Genomic DNA, 26,521 nt, shown 5'->3' on the forward strand with positions numbered 1-26,521 from the left:
AAGGGCAAAGAGGCCTAGCCTTGCATTGAAGGCCAAGCTCACCGTTGAAGAAGAAGAAGAGGAAGAAGAGGAGAGAAACCCCGAAGATACGAAGTATGCATATCATGAACACATGGCACTTGCTTCAAGGCAATTTTGGAGCAAGAAAAACTCGAGGCCAAACTTTAGCAAAAACAACTCAAGTGGCACCAAAAGCAAGCAACGTGTAAGGACTTGCTACAATTGTGGCAATGTGAGTCATTTTGTTGCGGAATGCCCATATGAGAAGAGGGATGACAATGGTGGCAAGCTTATTCGAAAGGACAAGGCCAAGTCGTTCCCCAACAAGAGCAACTTCACCAAGAAGACTCCTCCCAAGGCATTGGTGGTACAAGAAGAGTACAATGAGGATGATGATGTTGATGAAAGTGATGAGTCGGTTGCCATGGCCTCCGTTGCCATTGCGACGACTCCACGGGTATCTCTCTTCGACTCACCCAATGATAGCATCACCGCCAAGTGCCTCATGGCTAAAGCCACCAACAAGGTAACCTCCAACATCAAAACTACCATCATTAATCATCCTTCTCCGGCGGACAGCGTTAATGAACTTGATGAAGATAATGTGGAGGCTAATGAGTTTGAGGCCTTTATGGGCAAACTCAAGGGAAAATCCAAGAAGCACATTGTTGCTCTCTTGGAACAACTTGGTGAAGCTAATGACATGATTGAGGCTCACGAAAACACCATCACTAAGATGGAAGGGCATAGTCGTGACTATGCCGACGAGATTTCGGATCTTTCCAATGCTCTTGAGGAAGAGCGTGGTCTTTGTTTGGCTCTTGAGGAGTCACACAATGTTGATCATGCTAAGTTAAAGAAAGATTATGATCATGTCCTCATTGGTTCTCGTGTGCTAAATTCCGAGAAGGTCAAACTCGGGGTTGATCTTGCTAGACTCAAAGAGGAGTTTGATATACTTGACAAGGCCCACAAGGCCTTGAAGGGTATTCACGCTAGTCTCAAGGAGTCTCATGATCAACTCCAAGTGAAGCTAACTAAGGAGAAAGCAACATTTCCTCATATGGTTTTAATTGACAATGCAAATGCTACTAACCCGTGTTGTGAGCATATACATCTTGTTGAGGAAAATGCTAAGTTGAAGGAGCAACTTGAGAGAGGTCTTGCGACTTGCATACAAGGCAAGAAGAACCTCAACGATCTCTTGATCAACCAAAAGGGAGTTGTGGCCAAGGAAGGGGTTGGGTACGTGCCCGACTCCAAGAACAAGAAGAAGAACGACAAGACCAAAAGACCACCTCCTCTCATGCAAACCATTGTGAAGGAGGTAGAGAGTGCCTCCGAGGAGAAGAAAAAGAACACTACAAGGGGCGACAATGTCAAGAAGGACAATGCCACCCCTCCCAACAAAGCCGGCGATTTTAACCCTTCCTATGTGTTATGCCGTGCTAGTGATGGGCATGTTTATGCCAAATTTGTTGGTTCTCTTCATGAGTACATTGAATGGTCTATTTGGGTTCCAAAGACCCTTGTTACTAATATCAAGGACCCATTACAAAATGGGTACCTAAAACCAAGCATTGATCTCTTGTAGGTGTTTACTTCCGATGGGGGATCATGGTTGCTCGATAGCGGAGCTACAAATCATATGACCGGAAGCAAGGACTTGGTGGTGGATGTGCACAAGGTTCCATCTATGCCCACCAATGTCGAGTGGGGTGACGCCTCATCTTCTAAGGTATTGGGACTGGGCAAGGTGGTCATCTCTCATGATTGTTGGGGAACGTAGCAGAATTTTAAAATTTTCTATGCATCACCAAGATCAATCTATGGAGTCATCTAGCAACGAGGGAGAGAGGAGTGCATCTACAAACCCTTGTAGATCACGAGCGGAAGCGTTCAAGAGAACAGGTGGATGGAGTCGTACTCGTCGTGATCCAAATCACCGAAGATCCTAGCACCGAACGAATGGCACCTCCACGTTCAACACACGTACGGAGCGAGCACGTCTCCCGCGCCTTGATCCAGCAAGGAGGAGGGAGAGGTTGAGGAAGAGGGCTCCAACAGCAGCACGACGGCGTGGTGGTGGTGAAGCTGCAGTACTCCGGCAGGGCTTCGCCAAGCTCTTATGGAGGAGGAGAGGTGTTGGGGAGGGGAGGGGCTGCGCCTTGGATGTTGTATGCAGCCCTCCCCTCACCCCTCTATTTATAGGGGAAGGGGGAAGGGGGCCGGCCCCCTCTAGATGAGATCTAGAGGGGGGGCGGCGGCCAAGGGGAGGGGGGCTTGCCCCCCAAGCAAGGGGGCGCCCCCCTTTGGATTTCCCCCAAACCCTAGGCGCATGGGCCCTAGGGGGGTGTGGCACCCCAGACCACTTGAGCTGGTTCCCTTCTCCATACAGCCCATAAGGCCCTCCGGAAGAGGTGGCCCCTCCCGGTGGACCCCCGGAACCCCTCCGGTGGCCCCGGTACAATATCGATATGCCCCCGAACCTTTCCGGTGACCGTATGACAACTTCCTACATATAAATCTTCACCTCCGAACCATTCCGGAACTCCTCGTGATGTCCGGGATCTCATCTGGGACTCCGAACAACATTCGGTAATCACATACAAGTCTTCCTAACAACCCTAGCGTCACTGAACCTTAAGTGTGTAGATCCTACGGGTTCGGGAGACATGCAGACATGACCGAGACGACTCTCCGTCAATAACCAACAGCGGGATCTGGATACCCATGTTGGCTCCCACATGCTCCACGATGATCTCATCGGATGAACCACAATGTCAAGGATTCAATCAATCCGTATACAATTCCCTTTGTCAATCGGTACCTTACTTGCCCGAGACTCGATCGTTGGTATCCCAATACCTTGTTCAGTCTCGTTACCGGCAAGTCACTTTACTCGTACTGTAATGCATGATCCCGTGATCAACCACTAGATCACATTGAGCTCATTATGATGATGCATTACTGAGTGGGCCCAGAGATACCTCTTCGTCATATGGAGTGACAAATCCCAGTCTCGTTTCGTGCCAACCCAATAGACACTTTCGGAGATACCTGTAATGTACCTTTATAGTCACCCAATTACGTTGTGACGTTTGGCACACCCAAGGCACTCCTACGGTGTCCGGGAGTTGCACAATCTCATGGTCTAAGGAAATGATACTTGACATTCAGAAAAGCTACAGCAAACGAACTACACGATCTTTGAGCTATGCTTAGGATTGGGTCTTGTCCATCACATCATTCTCCTAATGATGTGATCCTGTTATCAATGACATCCAATGTCCATAGTCAGGAAACCATGACTATCTTTTGATCAACGAGCTAGTCAACTAGAGGCTCACTAGGGATGTGTTGTGGTCTATGTATTCACACATGTATTATGATTTCCGGATAACACAATTATAGCATGAACAATAGACAATTATCATGAACAAAGAAATATAATAATAACCATTTTATTATTGCCTCTAGGGCATATTCCCAACGGTCTCCCACTTGCACTAGAGTCAATATTCTAGTTACATTGTGATGAATCGAACACCCATGCAGTTCTGGTGTTGATCATGTTTTGCTCTAGGGAGAGGTTTAGTCAACGAATCTGCTACATTCAGGTCCTTATGTACTTTACAAATCTCTATGTCTCCATTTTGAACACTTTCACGAATGGAGTTGAAGCAATGCTTGATATGCCTGGTCTTCCTGTGAAACCTGGGCTCCTTGGCAAGGGCAATAGCTCCAGTGTTGTCACAGAAGAGAGTCATCGGGCCCGACGCATTGGGTATGACTCCTAGGTCGGTAATGAACTCCTTCACCCAGATTGCTTCTTGTGCTGCCTCTAAGGCTGCCATGTACTCCGCTTCACATGTAGATCCCGCCTCAATGCTTTGCTTGCAACTGCACCAGCTTACTGCCCCACCATTCAAAATATACAAGTATCCGGTTTGTGACTTAGAGTCATCCAGATCTATGTCGAAGCTAGCATCGACGTAACCCTTTACGACGAGCTCTTCGTCACCTCCATAAATGAGAAACATTTCCTTGGTCCTTTTCAGGTACTTCAGGATATTCTTGACCGCTGTCCAGTGTTCCATGCCGGGATTACTTTGGTACCTTCCTACCAAACTTACGGCAAGGTTTACATCAGGTCTGGTACACAGCATAGCATACATGATAGACCCTATGGCCGAGGCATAGGGGATGACACTCATCTTTTCTCTATCTTCTGCCGTGGTCGGGCATTGAGCCGTGCTCAATCTCATACCTTGCAATACAGGCAAGAACCCCTTCTTTGACTGATCCATTTTGAACTTCTTCAATATCTTGTCAAGGTACGTACTCTGTGAAAGACCAATGAGGCGACTCGATCTATCTCTATAGATCTTGATGCCTAATATATAAGCAGCTTCTCCAAGGTCCTTCATTGAAAAACACTTGTTCAAGTAGGCCTTTATGCTTTCCAAGAATTCTATATCATTTCCCAGCAATAGTCTGTCACCCACATACAATATGAGAAATGCTACAAAGCTCCCACTCACTTTCTTGTAAATGCAGGCTTCTCCATAAGTCTGCATAAACCCAAACGCTTTGATCATCTCATCAAAACGAATGTTCCAACTCCGAGATGCTTGCACCAGCCCATAAATCGAGCGTTGGAGCTTGCACACCTTGTCAGCATTCTTAGGATTGACAAAACCTTCCGGCTGCATCATATACAATTCTTCCTTAAGGAAACCATTAAGGAATGCCGTTTTGACGTCCATTTGCCATATCTCATAATCATAGAATGCGGCAATAGCTAACATGATTCAGACAGACTTCAGCTTCGCTACGGGTGAGAAAGTCTCATCGTAGTCAACCCCTTGAACTTGCCGATAACCCTTAGCGACAAGTCGAGCTTTATAGATGGTCACATTACCATCCGCGTCTGTCTTCTTCTTAAAGATCCATTTATTTTCTATGGCTCGCCGATCATCAGGCAATTCAGTCAAAGTCCAAACTTCGTTTTCATACATGGATCCTATCTCGGATTTCATGGCTTCCAGCCATTTGTCAGAATTTGGGCCCGCCATCGCTTCTTCATAGTTCGAAGGTTCACCGTTGTCTAACAACATGATTTCCAAGACAGGGTTGCCGTACCACTCTGGTGCGGAACGTGTCCTTGTGGACCTACGAAGTTCAGTAGCAACTTGATCTGAAGTTTCATGATCATCATCATCAACTTCCTCTCTCGTCGGTGCAGGCACCTCAGGAACATTTTCTTGAGCTGCGCCACTTACCGGTTCAAGAGGCAATACTTCATCAAGTTCTACTTTCCTCCCACTTATTTCTTTCGAGAGAAACTCTTTCTCTAGAAAGGACCCATTCTTGGCAACAAAGATCTTGCCTTCGGATCTGAGGTAGAAGGTATACCCAACAGTTTCTTTAGGGTATCCTATGGAGACGCATTTTTCCGATTAGGGTTCGAGCTTTTCAGGTTGAAGTTTCTTGACATAAGCATCGCATCCCCAAACTTTTAGAAACGACAGCTTAGGTTTCTTCCCCAACCATAATTCATATGGTGTCGTCTCAACGGATTTCGATGGAGCCCTATTTAAAGTGAATGCGGCAGTCTCTAAAGCATAGGCCCAAAATGACAGCGGTAAATCGGTAAGAGACATCATAGTTCGCACCATATCTAATAGAGTGCGATTACGACGTTCGGACACACCATTACGCTGAGGTGTTCCAGGCGGCATGAGTTGTGAAACTATTCCACATTTTCTTAAGTGTGTGCCAAATTCGTGACTCATGTATTCTCCCCCACGATCTGATCGCAAGAACTTGATTTTCTGTCACGGTGATTCTCAACCTCACTCCGAAATTCCTTGAACTTTTCAAAGGTCTCAGACTTGTGTTTCATTAAGTAGACATACCCATATCTACTCAAGTCATTAGTGAGGGTGAGAACATAATATAGCCACCGCGAGCCTCAACACTCATTGGACCACACACATCAGTATGTATGATTTCCAATAAGTTGGTTGCTCGCTCCATTGTTCCTGAGAACGGAGTCTTGGTCATTTTACCCATGAGGCATGGTTCGCACATGTCAAATGATCCGTAATCAAGAGACTCTAAAAGTCCATCTGTATGGAGCTTCTTCATGCGTTTGACACCTATGTGACCAAGGCGGCAGTGCCACAAGTATGTGGGACTATCATTATGAACCTTACATCTTTTGGTATTCACACTATGAATATGTGTAGCATTACGCTCGAGATTCATTAAGAATAAACCATTCACCATCGGAGCATGACCATAAAACATATCTCTCATACAAATAGAACAACCATTATTCTCGGATTTAAATGAGTAGCCATCTTGAATTAAACGAGATCCTGATACAATGTTCATGCTCAAAGCTGGCACTAAATAACAATTATTGAGGTTTAAAACTAATACCGTAGGTAAATGTAGAGGTAGCGTGCCGATGGCGATCACATCGACCTTGGAACCATTCCCGACGCGCATCGTCACCTCGTCCTTCGCCAGTCTCCGTTTATTCCGCAGCTCCTGCTTTGAGATACAAATGTGAGCAACCGCACCAGTATCAAATACCCAGGAGCTACTACGAGTACTGGTAAGGTACACATCAATTACATGTATATCACATATACCTTTCGTGTTGCCGGCCTTCTTGTCCGCTAAGTATTTGGGGCAGTTCCGCTTCCAGTGACCACTTCCCTTGCAATAAAAACACTCAGTCTCGGGCTTGGGTCCATTCTTTGGCTTCTTCCCGGCAGCTTGCTTACCGGGCGCGGCAACTCCCTTGCCGCCTTCTTGAAGTTCTTCTTACCCTTGCCTTTCTTGAACTTAGTGGTTTTATTCACCATCAACACTTGATGTTCCTTTTTGACTTCTACCTCTGCTGATTTCAGCATTGAATATACCTCAGGAATAGTCTTTTCCATCCCCTGCATATTTAAGTTCATCACAAAGCTCTTGTAGCTCGGTGGAAGCGACTGAAGGATTCTGTCAATGACAGTGTCATCCGGGAGATTAACTCCCAGCTGAGTCAAGCGGTTATGCAACCCAGACATTTTGAGTATGTGCTCACAGACAGAACTATTTTCCTCCATCTTACAGCTAAAGAACTTGTCGGAGACTTCATGTCTCTCGACCCGGGCATGAGCTTGAAAAACCATTTTCAGCTCTTCGAACATCTCATATGCTCCGTGTCTCTCAAAACGCTTTTGGAGCCCCGGTTCTAAGCTGTAAAGCATGCCGCACTGAACGAGGGAGTAATCATCAGCATGTGTCTGCCAAGCGTTCATAACGTCTTGGTTCTGTGGGACGGGTGCGTCACCTAGCGGTGCTTCTAGGACATAATTTTTACGTGGCTGCTATAGGATTCTAGCAAGAACGTTTCTTACCTACGCCAAAACCAGAACGTGAATTGCCAATTTCTATTTACCCTTCATAAGGACCCTGTTCATCGAATCCGATCCGACTAAAGTGGGAGAGACAGACACCCGCCAGCCACCTTATGCAACTAGTGCATGTCAGTCGGTGGAACCGGTCTCACGTAAGTGTACGTGCAAGGTTGGTCCGGGCCGCTTCATCCCACAATGCCGTCGAATCAAGATAAGACTAGTAACGGCAAGATAATTGACAATATCGACGCCCACAAATGCTTTGTGTTCTACTCGTGCATAGTAATTACGCATAGACCCAGCTCATGATGCCACTGTTGGGGAACGTAGCAGAATTTTAAAATTTTCTACGCATCACTAAGATCAATCTATGGAGTCATCTAGCAATGAGGGAGAGAGGAGTGCATCTACATACCCTTGTAAATCACGAGGGGAAGCGTTCAAGAGAACGGGTTGATGGAGTCGTACTCATCGTGATCCAAATCACCGAAGATCCTAGCGCCGAACGGACGGCACCTCCGCATTCAACACACGTACGGAGCGAGGACGTCTCCCGCGCCTTGATCCAGCAAGGAGGAGGGAGAGGTTGAGGAAGAGGGCTCCAACAGCAGCACGACAACGTGGTGGTGGTGAAGCTGCAGTACTCCGGCAGGGCTTCGCCAAGCTCTTATGGAGGAGGAGAGGTGTTGGGAGGGGAGGGGCTGCGCCTTGGATGTTGTATGAAGCCCTCCCCTCACCCCTCTATTTATAGGGGAAGGGGGAAGGGGGCCGGCCCCCTCTAGATGAGATCTAGAGGGGGGCGGCGGCCAAGGGGAGGGGGGCTTGCCCCCCAAGCAAGGGGGCGCCCCCCTTAGGGTTTCCCCCAAACCCTAAGCGCATCGGCCCTAGGGGGGTGTGGCGCCCCAGCCCACTTGGGCTGGTTCCCTTCTCCATACAGCCCATAAGGCCCTCCGGAAGAGGTGGCCCCTCCCGGTGGACCCCCGAAACCCCTCCGGTGGCCCCGGTACAATACTGATATGCCCTCGAACCTTTCCGGTGACCCTATCACAACTTCCTACATATAAATCTTCACCTCCGGACCATTCCGGAACTCCTCGTGACGTCCGGGATCTCATCCGGGACTCCGAACAACATTAGGTAATCACATACAAGTCTTCCTAACAACCCTAGTGTCACTGAACCTTAAGTGTGTAGACCCTACGGGTTCGGGAGACATGCAGACATGACCGAGACGACTCTCCGGTCAATAACCAATAGCGGGATCTGGATACCCATGTTGGCTTCCACATGCTCCACAATGATCTCATCGGATGAACCACGATGTCGAGGATTCAATCAATCCGTATACAATTCCCTTTGTCAATCGGTACGTTACTTGCCCGAGACTCGATCATCGGTATCCCAATACCTTGTTCAATCTCGTTACCGGCAAGTCACTTTACTCGTATCGTAATGCATGATCCCGTGATCAACCACGTGATCACATTGAGCTCATTATGATGATGCATTACTGAGTGGGCCCGGAGATACCTCTCCGTCATACGGAGTGACAAATCCTAGTCTCGATTCATGCCAACCCAACAGACACTTTCAGAGATACCTGTAATGTACCTTTATAGTCACCCAGTTATGTTGTGACGTTTGGCACACCCAAGGCACTCCTACGGTGTCCGGGAGTTGCACAATCTCATGGTCTAAGGAAATGATACTTGACATTCAGAAAAGCTACAGCAAACGAACTACACGATCTTTGAGCTATGCTTAGGATTGGGTCTTGTCCATCACATCATTCTCCTAATGATGTGATCCCGTTATCAATGACATCCAATGTCCATAGTCAGGAAACCATGAATATCTTTTGATCAACGAGCTAGTCAACTAGAGGCTCAGTAGGGACATGTTGTGGTCTATGTATTCACACAGGTATTACGATTTCCGGATAACACAATTATAGCATGAACAATAGACAATTATCATGAACAAAGAAATGTAATAATAACCATTTTATTATTGCCTCCAGGGCATATTTCCAACAATGATCTCACGATCGAGAAGGTCATGCTTGTTGAGTACCTTGCATACAATTTACTTTCGGTTCGTTAACTTGCAATCATGGGCTTTGCCACTTTCTTTGATATCGATACCGTGGCCCTCTTGTAGAGCAAGACTCTTAAAGTAGCCTTTGTTGGGCATGTCGAGAACGGCTTATACATGATTAACTTTTCGGAGCGACCCATTAAAACCGCGACATGCCTAATGGCTAAAGTTGATGTGGGATGGCTTTGGCATCGCCGTTTAGCCCATGTCAATATGAGATCTTTGCAAAGTCTCCTCAAGGGGGACCATGTCCGTGGACTAACGAATGTTAGTTTTGCTAAAGATCGTGCTTGCAGTGCCTGTATCGAAGGAAAGCTACATGAGAAGGCTCACCCTCCCACAACTGTCATTTATTCGAAGAGGCCTTTGGAGCTCCTTCACATGGATCTCTTTGGGCCTCCTTCCTTCGATAGTCTTGGAGGTAGGAAGTATTGCTTGGTGATTGTGGATGACTACTCAAGGTACACGTGGGTGTATTTCTTCAAGAGGAAGAGCGAGACCCAACAAACCGTCATTGACTTTGCAAATGAAGCACAACGTCAACACAATGCAAAGATCTTGACAATAAGAAGTGACAACGGCACCGAGTTCAAGAACTACACCTTGGATGAATTTCTTAGTGATGAGGGAATCAAGCATCAATCTTCCACACCCTACACCCCTCAACAAAACGGTGTTGCGGAGAGGAAGAACCGGACGTTGATGGATGCGGCAAGGACCATGATGGCGGAGTTCAAGTCTCCGTACAACTTTGGGGCCGAAGCCATCAACACCGCGTGTCATGCATCCAATCGGCTCTACCTCCGCAAGGGCTTGAACAAGACTCCATATGAGATACTCACCGGTAACAAGCCCAATCTCAAGTACTTCCGGGTATTCGGGTGTAAGTGTTTAATTCTCAAGAAAGGTGTTCGGTTGTCTAAATTTGAGGCTAGAGCTTATGAGGGCATATTTGTTGGCTATGCTACAAACTCTCATTCTTACCGTGTCCTCAGTAAATCCACGGGACTTATTGAGGAGACGTGTAACATGGATTTTGATGAGAATAATGGCTCCCAAGTGGAGCAAAGTGGCACTTGTGATGTAGTTGAGGAAATTCCTCCCCAAGCCATAAGAAGAATGGGTGTTGGCTTTATCCTACCCATTGAGGAACCCCTTGTGGCCGAAGGAGAAGGACAAAGCTCCACTCAAGTGGAGCCATCACCAATCCAAGGCCCACATGCTTCCGAAGAACAACATGAAGGCCCTCATGCTCAAGAACATGACCAAGGGCAAGATCATGCTCAAGACGGTGTTAACTCATCAAGTGATGCCCAAGGTCAAGTTCTCTCCTCCGAGCAAGTTCAAGAACAAGAACAAGCCCAAGACGATGCTCAAGATGATCAAGTGACTACTCCTCGTCTCACCCCCGAGGAGGAATTAGAGCGTCGTGCCGCCGAGGTTGCTTCCAAGCTCTCCACCAAGGATCATCTCATGACGAATGTGCTTGGAAGCTTAAGAAAGGGGGTAAGCACTCGTAGACAATTAGCAAATTATTGTGAGCATCACGCGTTTGTCTCTTGTGTGGAACCCCACAAGGTCTATGAAGCGCTAGAAGATCCTGATTGGCTCAATGCCATGCATGAAGAATTCAACAACTTTGAGCGCAACAAAGTGTGGAGATTGGTGCCAAGACCAACCGGGAATCACAATGTCATAGGAACCAAGTGGATATTTAAGAACAAGCAAGATTCCCATGGGATTATCATTCGCAACAAGGCTCGTTTGGTAGCACAAGGCTACTCCCAAGTCGAGGGTATCGACTACGGTGAAACCTTTGCTCCCATTGCTCGTCTTGAATCCATTCGCATGTTGATTGCATATGCTTCTCATCATAACTTTAAGTTACAACAAATGGATATGAAAAGTGCTTTTCTTAATGGTCCTATTAATGAGTTGGTTTACGTCAAGCAACCCCCCGGGTTCGAGGATCCCTACTTTCCCGATCATGTGTATCAACTCGATAAGGCACTCTATGGCCTTAAACAAGCCCCACGTGCGTGGTATGACCACCTTACCGAGTTGTTACAAGCCCGTGGTTTTGAAGTTGGGCTCATCGACCCCACTCTTTTTACCAAGAAGGTCAAAGGGGAGTTGTTTGTGTGCCAATTATACATTGATGACATTATCTTTGGTTCTCCTAACATCCTAACAAAGCTTTCAATGAGGAATTTGCCGCTCTCATGACCTCAAAGTTCGAGATGTCCTCCATGGGAGAGTTGAGGTTCTTTCTAGGGTTCGAAGTGAAGCAAAGAAGAGAAGGAGCCTTCATCAATCAATCCAAATACACTCAAGACATGCTCAAGAGATTCAAGCTAAGTGACGTCAAGCCGGCTTCCACTCCAATGCCCACCAAGTGCCAACTTGACTTAGATCCCAATGGTAAAGTGGTGGATCAAAAGGTATATCGTTCCATGATTGGATCCTTGCTTTACCTTTGTGCATCTAGACCGGACATCATGTTGAGTTTGGGAATTTGTGCATGGTTTCAAGCCGCACCTAAGGAAAGTCACTATGTGGCGGTCAAACGAATCTTTCGATATTTGGCTCATACCCCAAACTTTGGCTTATGGTACCCAAGAGGATCAAACTTCAAGCTTGTAGGGTACTCGGATTCCGATTGGGCGGGAGACAAAGTGGATAGGAAGTCCACTTGCGAAGGGTGCCAATTCCTTGGTTGCTCTTTGGTAAGTTGGTCTTCCAAAAAGCAAAGTTGTGTGTCTCTCTCGTCCACTGAGGCGGAGTATGTTGCAGCCGGTAGTTGTTGTGCACAACTCCTATGGATGAGGCAAACTTTAAAGGATTATGGTGTCACTTGTGACAAAGTGCCTCTTTGGTGTGACAATGAAAGTGCCATCAAGATCTCTCTCAGCCCGGTGCAACACTTCAAGATGAAGCATATTGAGATTCGGTATCACTTCATCCGGGATCACATTAGGCGAGGAGAGATCGAGCTCAACTATGTCAACACTCATGACAACCTTGCAGATATTTTCATGAAGCCCTTGGATGAAGCAAGATTTCGCGAGTTAAGGCATGAGCTAAATATCATTGATTCGAGCAATGTGGCTTGAACCCTTGCACACCCCACCACGCTCAATTTGCTGTCTAGTTTGGGTGTAGGCATGGACATAAGGGGAGTGTTGTTCTCTCAATGAACTCTCCCTCCCCCCCATTATGCATAAATTGATCAAGTCTTTCACTTTAGCCATTGTTGATGGTACTTGTGTTTCAAAGACGAGTTTTGGTCATGGGCCCAAGGTTAAAATCTTCGCGGTGCCATACCTCTTGACTCAAACATAGGTGGCCTCGGCCATCACCCTCTTTTGAAGAGGTGTGTCTTCGTTTGCTGGTGTGCTCTCTTTTCTTGCTGTTTTTTTGTTTTTCCTTCGAGCAAAAGCCATGTTGTTAGGTTTCCGTGGCGTGCTGGGCAGTACTACCACTGGTGGTGCGCGGTACTACTGCTCATAAGTGGTACTACTGCCCCCCAGCATGGTACTACCGCTGAGGGACGGGACCAGGGGGTTATATTGGGGCAGGGGGAGGTTTCTTCTCCCCCATACCCATTCGCTTCGCCCCCTCTTTCCTCTTCCTCTCTCCACCCTCAACTTGCTGCGGGAGGGCTCCGCCGGATCTCCGTCTCCGGGGCGTCCCTCTCCATTTCCTTTGGTGGAGTCGATCCCCACCTCGTCCTCTTGCCATGGATGCCGGTATTGCCCCCGTTCTTTCTCTCCTTTTGCATCTCTAGATTTTTGGCTAAATCTAGGCTTGAGTTGGTTGGAGAAGGCAACTAGACTATCTCGATTAGAGTTTGGCAGGAATATTTTTGAATTTGGCAGGCCGGTAGTGCCGGATCTGACCACGGTAGTAGGAAATCGTTGTTTCTCCGCCTCGTGATGTGGGAAACCGATGTTTCTCCGCCTCGAGCAGTACTACCGCTCTCATTGGAGCAGTACTACCGCTTGACCTCAAGCGGTACTACCGCTCTCTTTGGTGCGGTACTACCGCTTGGGCGGTACTACCGTGGGCATGTCACGGTACTACCGCTGCATGCCAAATTCCATCATATTCCTGCCTTACCTTGATCATTTTTGTTGTGTTTGTTGGCTTATGCTCGTTCTTTCTGGTTGTTTTGCGTGTTCTTGTGTTTGGCTCCAGGTGATGACCATTCTGAGCATCAAGCTCGCCGTATCAACCCCGGGCGTGCAACATCAAAATGCTACCGCACCTCTGAGCCAGCCGGTGGTTCCTCGAGCACCCAACCGCCTCCAGCAAGTGCATCCGCAAGTGTTCCTCCACCTCCTCGGCAATCGAAGAGATCCGCCAACAAGACAAAGGGTAAGACTATGACTGAGATGACCAACAAGGAGTTTTGGGAATAGCGTCACCACAATCCCTATGAGGTGGACCAAGAACCCACTTTGGTCAACCGCCCGTTCTGGAACCGTTTTCAGTTTGCCACCTATTTTGATGTGCTCAAGGCCAAGAAGAATCTCTTTGTTGATGTTCGCTCCATTGACACTGATGCTATGGAGAAGGACCCGGAGTACTTTGGTGAAGCCCTTCAGATGTGCACTCAGCTGAACATTCTCAGGATCATGCAATTCAACAAGGATTTCGATGCAGATTTGGTGGCCCAATTCTTTGCCACCATTCATCTTGGGACAAATGTCGACAGAACTCGGACATGGATGACCAATGGCAAGCTGCATTCCATCAAATGGAAGGCTTTCATGGAGTTACTTGATGTGGTGGATCACGGGCTTGAGACTCCAGTCGGTTTCCGCCCTCACCGCAATGATACGTCCACCCACAAGCAAGCCCTTTGGCCCTACTGCACTATGAAAGTTCACCCAGTGACTGAGAAGAAAACCTATGAGTTGTCTCTGTATCTGGACATTCTTCATCGTATCTTCAGTGAGACTCTCTTTCCTCGCATTGGGAATCTGGATATGGTCCACTCTTATCTCGTGGACATGCTTCTGTTCTGTCAGCGTGAGAAGGAAGCAAACACTGGAGAGAGCCTGGATATTTCTCATGTCATGTGGTCTGAACTTCTCTCTGCCGTGTCTGAGCGCAAGTGCCCGATATATGGTCCATTCATCATGAGGCTCATTGAGAGGGCCTGGCACAGATCTATCCCATAGTGTTGCTAGAAACTGGAGACTTGGTTTCTCATGAGATCAAGCGTCTAAGGAAGAAGGACAATTGGGTCACCCCAGCGCCTCAAACAGGGGGTCCGTCTGCTGCTGCTGCTGCCATGGGGACCAAGGGTGGGGCTGCCACTGATGATCATGAGGAGGACTTTGGGACCTCTAGTACAGAACCGTCGTGGTCACAGAAGCTTAAACGCAAGATGAAGAAGCTTTTCTGCATGGAGTCTCATGGTCAGTACATGACTCATGTGGCGGAGAAGCATGCTAGGATGCGCCACAAGGAGCTCATGCGTCAGATGGGAGCGACAGTTGCCAGTGGTTCTGAGGGTCAGATCACTGAAGAGGAGGAATGGATTCATCAGCATTGCCCTTAGACCGACTCCGACACCGAGCAGTTTTCGACCCATGATGAATATGCAGATGATCACGCTGAGATGTGATGTTCGAGATCCTCATCTTCCCATCACTTGGAGTCGTAGCGTCACTCTTTGCCCTTTTTGGTGTCTCGCTGCCAAAGGGGGAGAGAGTGTAGGGATTTGTGTTGTTGCCGTGCTTTGAGTGTGTGTGTCGTCTTGTGTTTTCTTGTGTGTTCTCTCGGTGTCTTTGTTTGGTTTGGTTTGGTGCCTGTGAGACCTAAGTTCTAGACATATGGTGTGAGACATATGCTCCCTATCGCTACCTTATTACTTATGTCTATTCAGTACTGTAGTTTATTATGAGTTGCATGCTTGTCCTGTTTTATATTGTTCTCTCATATATCTTGTGCTTAGTATCGTTGGACTATAAAATATAGGGGGAGTGTTGATCCGGATGTGTGTGTCTTGCTTTCCGAATGCTCCTCTAACTAGGTGCACACATTCTGGGGGAGCCCGTCTATATTTTGTAGTTCTTAGTTTTCTTGCATTTATTTCTTTTCCTTGCACAAATCCCTAGTTGTCATCAATCCACCAAAAAGTGGGAGATTGTTACGGCATATCTCTCTCAAGGTAGTTTTGGTTATTGATGACAACATGTTTGCGGACTAATCATGTGCTTTGAATAGTTCACAGATTCACCCCTGGCACGAGACGTTTTCTTCCCTTCGGAGTGTCTTTCAAGACGGTGTAGCTCTTTCGTTTCTTTCTCGGTGGACTAGTTGCGTAGAGGGCACCGTACTATCAAGAGGGGGTCCGCTGGGGTATTGCATGGGTGGAATCAACACATACGCATCAGCTTCTCACCCTCCGAGCTTTTCCATTCCATTGTAGAGATCTCTCCACTTTTCTTTGTCCTTGTCTGGGTCCCAGCAGTAGTACCGCGCAACCCAGCCGTAGTACCGCTGACAAGCCACAAGCGACAGTACTGCTCCACAGCGGTAGTACCGCCCATGACTCCACAGGAGTAGTACCGCTGGGGTGCCTGGCACCACTGCCTCATCCTGAGCCTCTTTGGAGAGATTCTCTCTCTCTCTCTCTCTCTTCTGTGTCCCAGCGGTAATACCGCACTACCAGAGGTAGTACCGCCGAAGGGTCACAAGCGGCAGTTCCGCTCCACAGTGGTAGTACCGCCCATGACCCTGCTGCCGTATTACGGCTGGGCTGTCTGGCTCCTACCGCCTCGACTCGAGGGGTCTTTTTCTCATGTCGGGTTTTGCGGCACTAGTTGCGGTTGTAGAGGCGGTAGTACCGTTTCAGGAGCCGTAGTACCGCCCCTACCACCGCGGTAGTACCGCGTTGGGTCCTATTCCCTACTAGTCTCCTCTGCGCGGTAGTGCCACTGGCTGGTGCGGCAGTACCGCTGACCTAGCGGTAGTACCGCCCCCTCTTCGCGGTAGTACCGCCCTGTGCGGGGCTGGTTGGTGAGGGGCAACGGTTGGTTTGTTGCCCCCACTATAAAAGGGGGTCCTCTTCTGCCCTTTGACCCACCTCTCCCTCCTCAAGCTCCATTTATTGCTCAAGCTCCATTAAATGCTCCAAGCTCCATTTTCGCCCGATCTATCTCTATAGCCAATCAAACTTGTTGATTTGCTCGGGAGTGGTTGAGAAGGCCCCGATCTACACTTCCACCAAGGGATTTTCGATTCCCCCACTCATCCCTAGCGGGTCTTGTTACTCTTGGGTGTTTGAGCACCCTAGACGGTTGAGGTCACCATGGAGCCATAGTCCATTGTGGTGAAGCTTCGTGGTTTTGTTGGGAGCCTCCGATTAAGTTGTGGAGATTGCCCCAACCTTGTTTGTAAAGGTTCGGTCGCCGCCTTCAAGGGCACCAATAGTGGAATCACGGCATCTCGCATTGTGTGAGGGCGTGAGGAGAATACGGTGGCCCTAGTGGCTTCTTGGGGAGCATTGTGCCTCCACACCGCTCTAACAGAGACGTACTTCCCCTCAAAAGGAAGGAACTTCGGTAACACATCCTCATCTTCACCGGATCCACTCTTGGTTATCTCTTACCTTTACTTGTGCAAGCTCTTTAGTGTTACTTCTCTTGCTTTCTTGTATGCTTGTTGTTATTGCATCATATAGGTTGCTCACCTAATTACACATCTAGACAACCTACTTTGATGCGATGTTTAATTTGGTAAAGAAAAGTAAAAATTGGTAGTTGCCTATTCACCCCCCTCTAGTCAACCATATCGATCCTCTAAATTGGTATCAGAGCCTCGTCTCTTTATTAAGGATTTTACCGTCCAAAGAGTATGGTTGATACCGTAGACGGTGTGGAGGAACACTCCGGTGTGAATCTGATCTCGTCTACGGGTGATTGGGGAACCTCGGTCTCTCGTGAGGAGTTCAATATGGCCTTGGAGACATTGAAAACCTCCATGACGACCGAAGTTGAAAGCATGTTTACTAAATTTCTTGAGGGGCTTAAACTATCCACCGCGCCGTTGAAAGTGGGTGACCCCGCCAACAAGGTGACGGATGCTATCCCCGACAAGGGGGAAGCTAGTAGTGAAAAGGCTCCTTCTTCTAGTGGTAAGAATGGCACCGGAATCTTTGCCCATGTGGAACCACCACTTGTTTATGGTGGACCGGTTCCTTCCACTCATTTGAATCATGCCGGTCCTCCCCTAAGATTGTGAAAAGTGAGGACTTTGATTCTTGGGTTTACCACTTTAAACGTCATTTAAATCATGTGAACACTAACCTTTGGAGAATCATTGAAGAAGGTTTCTATCCACATGATCCAAGCAACTTCACTCCTCGAGAAGCCGCGGACAATCAATTCAATGAGAATGCTCTTTTCATCATTCAAGATGCAATTCCACCCGAAGACCTACCTCATCTTAGTCCCTTCTCCTTGGCCAAAGATGCATGGCATTGTGTTGTCTCTCTCTACCGGGGAAGTGCAAGCATTCAACGCTCCAACTATGAAGTGGTACAAGATGAGGCCGATGAGTTTGCAATGAAAGAAGATGAAGAACCTCGTGAGCTTTATCGGAGAGTAACCAAACTCGCGGTCTCACTACGAGATCATGGGAGCAAGGACACGGATGACAATTGGATCAAGCGAAAATTCCTCAAGGCAATGATGCCCTATCACAAGGCCATGTCCTCCGTCATTCGTCAAAGACCGGACTTCCACACTTTGACCTCAAGCGAAGTGTTGGATGAGTTTGTGGCCATGAACATTTTGGACAAGACCGCCGACAATGCGGTGCTTTGTTCTCAAAGGGCAAATAGGCCTAGCCTTGCATTGAAGGCCAAGCTCACCATTGAAGAAGAAGAAGAGGAAGAAGAGGAGAGAAACCCTGAAGATACGAAGTATGCATATCATGAACACATGGCACTTGCTTCAAGGCAATTTTGGAGCAAGAAAAACTCGAGGCCAAACTTTAGCAAAAACAACTCAAGTGGCACGAAAAGCAAGCAACGTGTAAGGACTTGCTACAATTGTGGCAACGTGAGTCATTTTGTTGCGGAATGCCCATATGAGAAGAGGGATGACAATGGTGGCAAGCTTATTCGAAAGGACAAGGCCAAGTCGTTCCCCAACAAGAGCAACTTCACCAAGAAGACTCCTCCCAAGGCATTGGTGGTACAAGAAGAGTACAATGAGGATGATGATGTTGATGAAAGTGATGAGTCGGTTGCCATGGCCTCCGTTGCCATTGCAACGACTCCACGGGTATCTCTCTTCGACTCACCCAATGATAGCATCACCGCCAAGTGCCTCATGGCTAAAGCCACCAACAAGGTAACCTCCAACATCAAAACTACCATCATTAATCATCCTTCTCCGGCGGACAGCATTAATGAACTTGATGAAGATAATGTGGAGGCTAATGAGTTTGAGGCCTTTATGGGCAAACTCAAGGGAAAATCCAAGAAGCACATTGTTGCTCTCTTGGAACAACTTGGTGAAGCTAATGACATGATTGAGGCTCACGAAAACACCATCACTAAGATGGAAGGGCATAGTCGTGACTATGCCGATGAGATTTCGGATCTTTCCAATGCTCTTGAGGAAGAGCGTGGTCTTCGTTTGGCTCTTGAGGAGTCACACAATGTTGATCATGCTAAGTTAAAGAAAGATTATGATCATCTCCCCATTGGTTCTCGTGTGCTAAATTCTGAGAAGGCCAAACTCGGGGTTGATCTTGCTAGACTCAAAGAGGAGTTTGATATACTTGACAAGGCCCACAAGGCCTTGAAGGGTATTCACGCTAGTCTCAAGGAGTCTCATGATCAACTCCAAGTGAAGCTAACTAAGGAGAAAGCAACATTTCCTCATATGGTTTTAGTTGACAATGCAAATGCTACTAACCCGTGTTGTGAGCATATACATCTTGTTGAGGAAAATGCTAAGTTGAAGAAGCAACTTGAGAGAGGTCTTGCGACTTGCATACAAGGCAAGAAGAACCTCAACGATCTCTTGATCAACCAAAAGGGAGTTGTGGCCAAGGAAGGGGTTGGGTACGTGCCCGACTCCAAGAACAAGAAGAAGAATGATAAGACCAAAAGACCACCTCCTCTCATGCAAACCTTTGTGAAGGAGGGAGAGAGTGCCTCCGAGGAGAAGAAAAAGAACACTACAAGGGGCGGCAATGTCAAGAAGGGCAATGCCACCCCTCCCAACAAAGCCGGCGATTTTAACCCTTCTTATGTGTTATGCCATGCTAGTGATGGGCATGTTTATGCCAAATTTGTTGGTTCTCTTCATGAGTACATTGAATGGTCTATTTGGGTTCCAAAGACCCTTGTTACTAATATCAAAGGACCCATTACAAAATGGGTACCTAAAACCAAGCATTGATCTCTTGTAGGTGTTTACTTCCGGTGGGGGATCATGGTTGCTCGATAGCGGAGCTACAAATCATATGACCGGAAGCAAGGACTTGGTGGTGGATGTGCACAAGGTTCCATCTATGCCCACCAATGTCGAGTAGGGTGACGCCTCATCTTCTAAGGTATTGGGACTTGGCAAGGTGGTCATCTCTCATGATTGTTGGGGAACGTAGCAGAATTTTAAAATTTTCTACGCATCACCAAGATCAATCTATGGAGTCATCTAGCAACGACGGAGAGAGGAGTGCATCTACATACCCTTGTAGATCACGAGCGGAAGCGTTCAAGAGAACAGGTGGATGGAGTCGTACTCGTCGTGATCCAAATCACCGAAGATCCTAGCGCCGAACGGACGGCACCTCCACGTTCAACACGCATACGGAGCGAGGACGTCTCCCGCGCCTTGATCCAGCAAGGAGGAGGGAGAGGTTGAGGAAGAGGGCTCCAACAGCAGCACGACGGCATGGTGGTGGTGAAGCTGCAGTACTCCGGTAGGGCTTCGCCAAGCTCTTATGGAGGAGGAGAGGTGTTGGGGAGGGGAAGGGCTGCGCCTTGGATGTTGTATGCAGCCCTCCCCTCACCCCTCTATTTATAGGGGAAGGGGGAAGGGGGCCGGCCCCCTCTAGATGAGATCTAGAGGGGGGCGGCGGCCAAGGTGAGGGGGGCTTGCCCCTCAAGCAAGGGGGCGCCCCCCCCCCTTAGGGTTTCCCCCAAACCCTAGGCGCATGGGCCCTAGGGGGGTGTGGCGCCCCAGACCACTTGGGCTGGTTCCCTTCTCCATACAGCCCATAAGGCCCTCCGGAAGAGGTGGCCCCTCCCGGTGGACCCCCGGAACCCCTCCGGTGGCCCCGGTACAATACCGATATGCCCCCGAACCTTTCCGGTGACCGTATGACAACTTCCTACATATAAATCTTCACCTCCGGACCATTCCGGAACTCCTCGTGACGTCCGGGATCTCATCCAGGACTCCGAACAACATTCGGTAATCACATACAAGTCTTCCTAACAACCCTAGCGTCACCGAACCTTAAGTGTTTAGATCCTACGGGTTCGAGAGACATGCAGACATGACCGAGACGACTCTCCGTCAATAACCAACAGCGGGATCTGGATACCCATGTTGGCTCCCACATGCTCCATGATGATCTCATCGGATGAACCACAATGTCGAGGATTCAATCAATCCGTATACAATTCCCTTTGTCAATAGGTACCTTACTTGCTCGAGACTCGATCGTTGGTATCCCAATACCTTGTTCAGTCTTGTTACCGGCAAGTCACTTTACTCGTACTGTAATGCATAATCGCATGATCAACCACTTGATCACATTGAGCTTATGATGATGCATTACTGAGTGGGCCCAGAGATACCTCTTCGTCATATGGAGTGACAAATCCCAGTCTCGTTTCGTGCAAACCCAACAAACACTTTCAGAGATACCTGTAATGTACCTTTATAGTCACCCAGTTACGTTGTGACGTTTGGCACACCCAAGGCACTCCTACGGTGTCCCGGAGTTGCACAATCTCATGGTCTAAGGAAATGATACTTGACATTCAGAAAAGCTACATCAAACGAACTACACGATCTTTGAGCTATGCTTAGGATTGGGTCTTGTCCATCACATCATTCTCCTAATGATGTGATCCCATTATCAATGACATCCAATGTCCATAGTCAGGAAACCATGACTATCTTTTGATCAACGAGCTAGTCAACTAGAGGCTCACTAGGGACATGTTGTGGTCTATGTATTCACACATGTATTACGATTTCCAGATAACACAATTATAGCATGAACAATAGACAATTATCATGAACAAAGAAATATAATAATAACCATTTTATTATTGCCTCTAGGGCATATTTCCAACAGTCTCCCACTTGCACTAGAGTCAATATTCTAGTTACATTGTGATGAATCAAACACCCATGCAGTTCTGGTGTTGATCATGTTTTGCTCTAGGGAGAGGTTTAGTCAACGGATCTGCTACATTCAGGTCTGTATGTACTTTACAAATCTCTATGTCTCCATTTTGAACACTTTCACGAATGGAATTGAAGCGACGCTTGATATGCCTCGTCTGCCTGTGAAACCTGGTCTCCTTGGCAAGGGCAATAGCTCTAGTGTTGTCACAGAAGAGAGTCATCGGGCCCGACGCATTGGGTATGACTCCTAGGTCGGTAATGAACTGCATCTTGTGCTGCCTCCGAGGCTGCCATGTACTCCGCATCACATGTAGATCCCACCACAACTCTTTGCTTGCAACTGCACCAGCTTAGTGCCCCACCATTCAAAATATACACGTATCCGGTTTGTGACTTAGAGTCATCCAGATCTGTGTCAAAGCTAGCATCGACGTAACCCTTTACGACGAGCTCTTCGTCACCTCCATAAACGAGAAACATTTCCTTGGTCCTTTTCAGGTACTTCAGGATATTCTTGACCGCTGTCCAGTGTTCCATGCCGGGATTACTTTGGTACCTTCCTACCAAACTTACGGCAAGGTTTACATCAGGTCTGGTACACAACATAGCATACATGAGAGACCCTATGGCCGAGGCATAGGGGATGACACTCATCTTTTCTCTATCTTCTGCCGTGGTCGGGCATTGAGCCATGCTCAATCTCATACCTTGTAATACAGGCAAGAACCCCTTCTTTGACTGATCCATTTTGAACTTCTTCAATATCTTGTCAAGGTACGTATTCTGTGAAAGACCAATGAGGCGTCTCGATCTATCTCTATAGATCTTGATGCCTAATATATAAGCAGCTTCTCCAAGGCCCTTCATTGAAAAACACTTGTTCAAGTAGGCCTTTATGCTTTCCAAGAATTCTATATCATTTCCCATCAACAGTCTATCACCCACATACAATATGAGAAATGCTACAGAGCTCCCACTTACTTTCTTGTAAATGCAGGCTTCTCCATAAGTCTGCATAAACCCAAACGCTTTGATCATCTCATCAAAATGAATGTTCCAACTCCGAGATGCTTGCACCAGCCCATAAATCGAGCGTTGGAGCTTGCACACCTTGTCAGCATTCTTAGGATCGACAAAACCTTCCAGCTGCATCATATACAATTCTTCCTTAAGGAAACCATTAAGGAATGCCGTTTTGACGTCCATTTGCCATATCTCATAATCATAGAATGTGGCAATTGCTAACATGATTCGGACGGACTTCAGCTTCACTACGGGTGAGAAAGTCTCATCGTAGTCAACCCCTTGAACTTGTCGATAACCCTTAGCGACAAGTCGAGCTTTATAGATGGTCACATTACCATCCGCGTCTGACTTCTTCTTAAAGATCCATTTATTTTCTATGGCTCGCCGATCATCGGGCAAGTCAGTCAAAGTCCATACTTCGTTTTCATACATGGATCCTATCTCGGATTTCATGGCTTCCAGCCATTTGTCAGAACCCGGGCCCGCCATCGCTTCTTGATAGTTCGAAGGTTCACCGTTGTTTAACAACATGATTTCCAAGACAGGGTTGCCATACCACTCTGGTGCGGAACGTGTCCTTGTGGACCTACGAAGTTCAGTAGCAACTTGATCTGAAGTTTCATGATCATCATCATCAACTTCCTCTCTAGTCGGTGCAGGCACCTCAGGAACATTTTCTTGAGCTGCGCCACTTACCGGTTCAAGAGGCAATACTTCATCAAGTTCTACTTTCCTCCCACTTATTTATTTCGAGAGAAACTCTTTCTCTAGAAAGGACCCATTCTTGGCAACAAAGATCTTGCCTTCGGATCTGAGGTAGAAGGTATACCCAACAGTTTCTTTAGGGTATCCTATGAAGACGCATTTTTCCGATTTGGGTTCGAACTTTTCAGGTTGAAGTTTCTTGACATAAGCATCGCATCCCCAAACTTTTAGAAACGACAGCTTAGGTTTCTTCCCAAACCATAATTCATACGATGTCGTCTCAATGGATTTCGACGGAGCCCTATTTAAAGTGAATGCGGCAGTCTCTAAAGCATAGGCCCAAAATGACAGCGGTAAATTGGTAAGAGACATCATAGATCGCACCATATCTAATAGAGTGCGATTACGACGTTCGGACACACCATTACGCTGAGGTGTTCCAGGCGGCGTGAGTTGTGAAACTATTCCACATTTTCTTAAGTGTGTGACAAATTCGTGACTCAGGTATTCTCCCCCATGATCTGATTGCAAGAACTTGATTTTCCTGTCACATTGATTCTCAACCTCACTCTGAAATTCCTTGAACTTTTCAAAGGTCTCAGACTTGTGTTTCATTAAGTAGACATACCCATATCTACTCAAGTCATCGGTGATGGTGAGAACATAACGATAGCCACCGCAAGCCTCAACACTCATTGGACCGCACACATCAGTATGTATGATTTCCAATAAGTTGGTTGCTCGCTCCATTGTTCCTGAGAACGGAGTCTTGGTCATTTTACCCATGAGGCATGGTTCGCACGTGTCAAATGATTCGTAATCAAGAGACTCTAAAAGTCCATCTGCATGGAGCTTCTTCATGCGTTTGACACCTATGTGACCAAGGCGGCAGTGCCACAAGTATGTGGGACTATCATTATCAACCTTACATCTTTTGGTATTCACACTATGAATATCTGTAGCATTACGCTCGAGATTCATTAAGAATAAACCATTCACCATCGGAGCATGACCATAAATCATATCTCTCATATAAATAGAACAACCATTATTCTCGGATTTATATGAGTAGCCATCTCGAATTAAACAAGATCCTGATACAATGTTCATGCTCAAAGTTGGCACTAAATAACAATTATTGAGGTTTAAAACTAATCCCATAGGTAAATGTAGAGGTAGCGTGCCGACGGCGATCACATCGACCTTGGAACCATTCCCGACATGCATCGTCACCTCGTCCTTCACCAGTCTCCGTTTATTCCGCAGCTCCTGCTTCGAGTTACAAATGTGAGCAACCGCACCGGTATCAAATACCCAGGAGCTACTATGAGTACTGGTAAGGTACACATCAATTACATGTATATCACATATACCTTTCGTGTTGCTGGCCTTCTTGTCCGCTAAGTATTTGGGGCAGTTCCGCTTCCAGTGACCACTTCCCATGCAATAAAAACACTCAGTCTTGGGCTTGGGTCCATTCTTTGGCTTCTTCCCGGCAGCTTGCTTACCGGGCGCGGCAACTCCCTTGCCGTCCTTCTTGAAGTTCTTCTTACCCTTGCCTTTCTTGAACTTAGTGGTTTTATTCAGCATCAACACTTGATGTTCCTTTTTGACTTCTACCTCTGCTGATTTCAGCATTGAATATACCTCAGGAATGGTCTTTTCCATCCCCTGCATATTGAAGTTCATCACAAAGCTCTTGTAGCTCGGTGGAAGCGACTGAAGGATTCTGTCAATGACCGCGTCATCCGAGAGATTAACTCCCAGCTGAGTCAAGCGGTTATGCAACCCAGACATTTTGAGAATGTGCTCACTGACAGAACTATTTTCCTCCATCTTACAGCTAAAGAACTTGTCGGAGACTTCATATCTCTCGACCCGGGCATGAGCTTGAAAAACCATTTTCAGCTCTTCGAACATCTCATATGCTCCGTGTCTCTCAAAACGCTTTTGGAGCCCCGGTTCTAAGCTGTAAAGCATGCCGCACTGAACGAGGGATTAATCATCAGCACGTGTCTGCCAAGCGTTCATAATGTCTTGGTTCTGTGGGACGGGTGCGTCACCTAGCGGTGCTTCTAGGACATAATCTTTCTTGGCAGCTATGAGGATGATCCTCAGGTTCTGGACCCAGTCCGTATAGTTGCTGCCATCGTCTTTCAGCTTGGTTTTCTCTAGGAACGCGTTGAAGTTGAGGACAACGTGGGCCATTTGATCTACAAGACATATTGTAAAAATTTAGACTAAGTTCATGATAATTAAGTTCATCTAATCAAATTATTCAATGAACTCCCACTCAGATAGACGTCCCTCCAGTCATCTAAGTATAACATGATCCGAGTTAACTAGGCCGTGTCCGATCATCACGTGAGACGGACTAGTCAACATCGGTGAACATCTTCATGTTGATCATATCTTCCATACGACTCATGCTCGACCTTTCGGTCTTCTATGTTCCGAGGCCATGTCTGTACATGCTAGGCTCGTCAAGTCAACCTAAGTGTATTGCGTGTGTAAATCTGGCTTACACCCGTTGTATTTGAACGTTAGAATCTATCACACCCGATCATCACGTGGTGCTTTGAAACAACGAACCTTCGCAACGGTGCACAGTTAGGGGGAACACTTTCTTGAAATTATTACGAGGGATTATCTTATTTAAGCTACCATCGTTCTAAGCAAATAAGATGTAAAACATGATAAACATCATATGCAATCAAATAGTGACATGATATGGCCATTATCATTTGCTCCTTTTGATCTCCATCTTCGGGGCTCCATGATCATCGTTGTCACCGGCATGACACCATGATCTCCATCATCATGATCTCCATCATCGTGTCTTCTTGAAGTTGTCTCGTCATCTATTACTTCTACTAC

This window comes from Triticum dicoccoides, chromosome 4A, assembly GCF_002162155.2.
Source record: "Triticum dicoccoides isolate Atlit2015 ecotype Zavitan chromosome 4A, WEW_v2.0, whole genome shotgun sequence".
Taxonomy (NCBI): Eukaryota; Viridiplantae; Streptophyta; class Magnoliopsida; order Poales; family Poaceae; genus Triticum; species Triticum dicoccoides.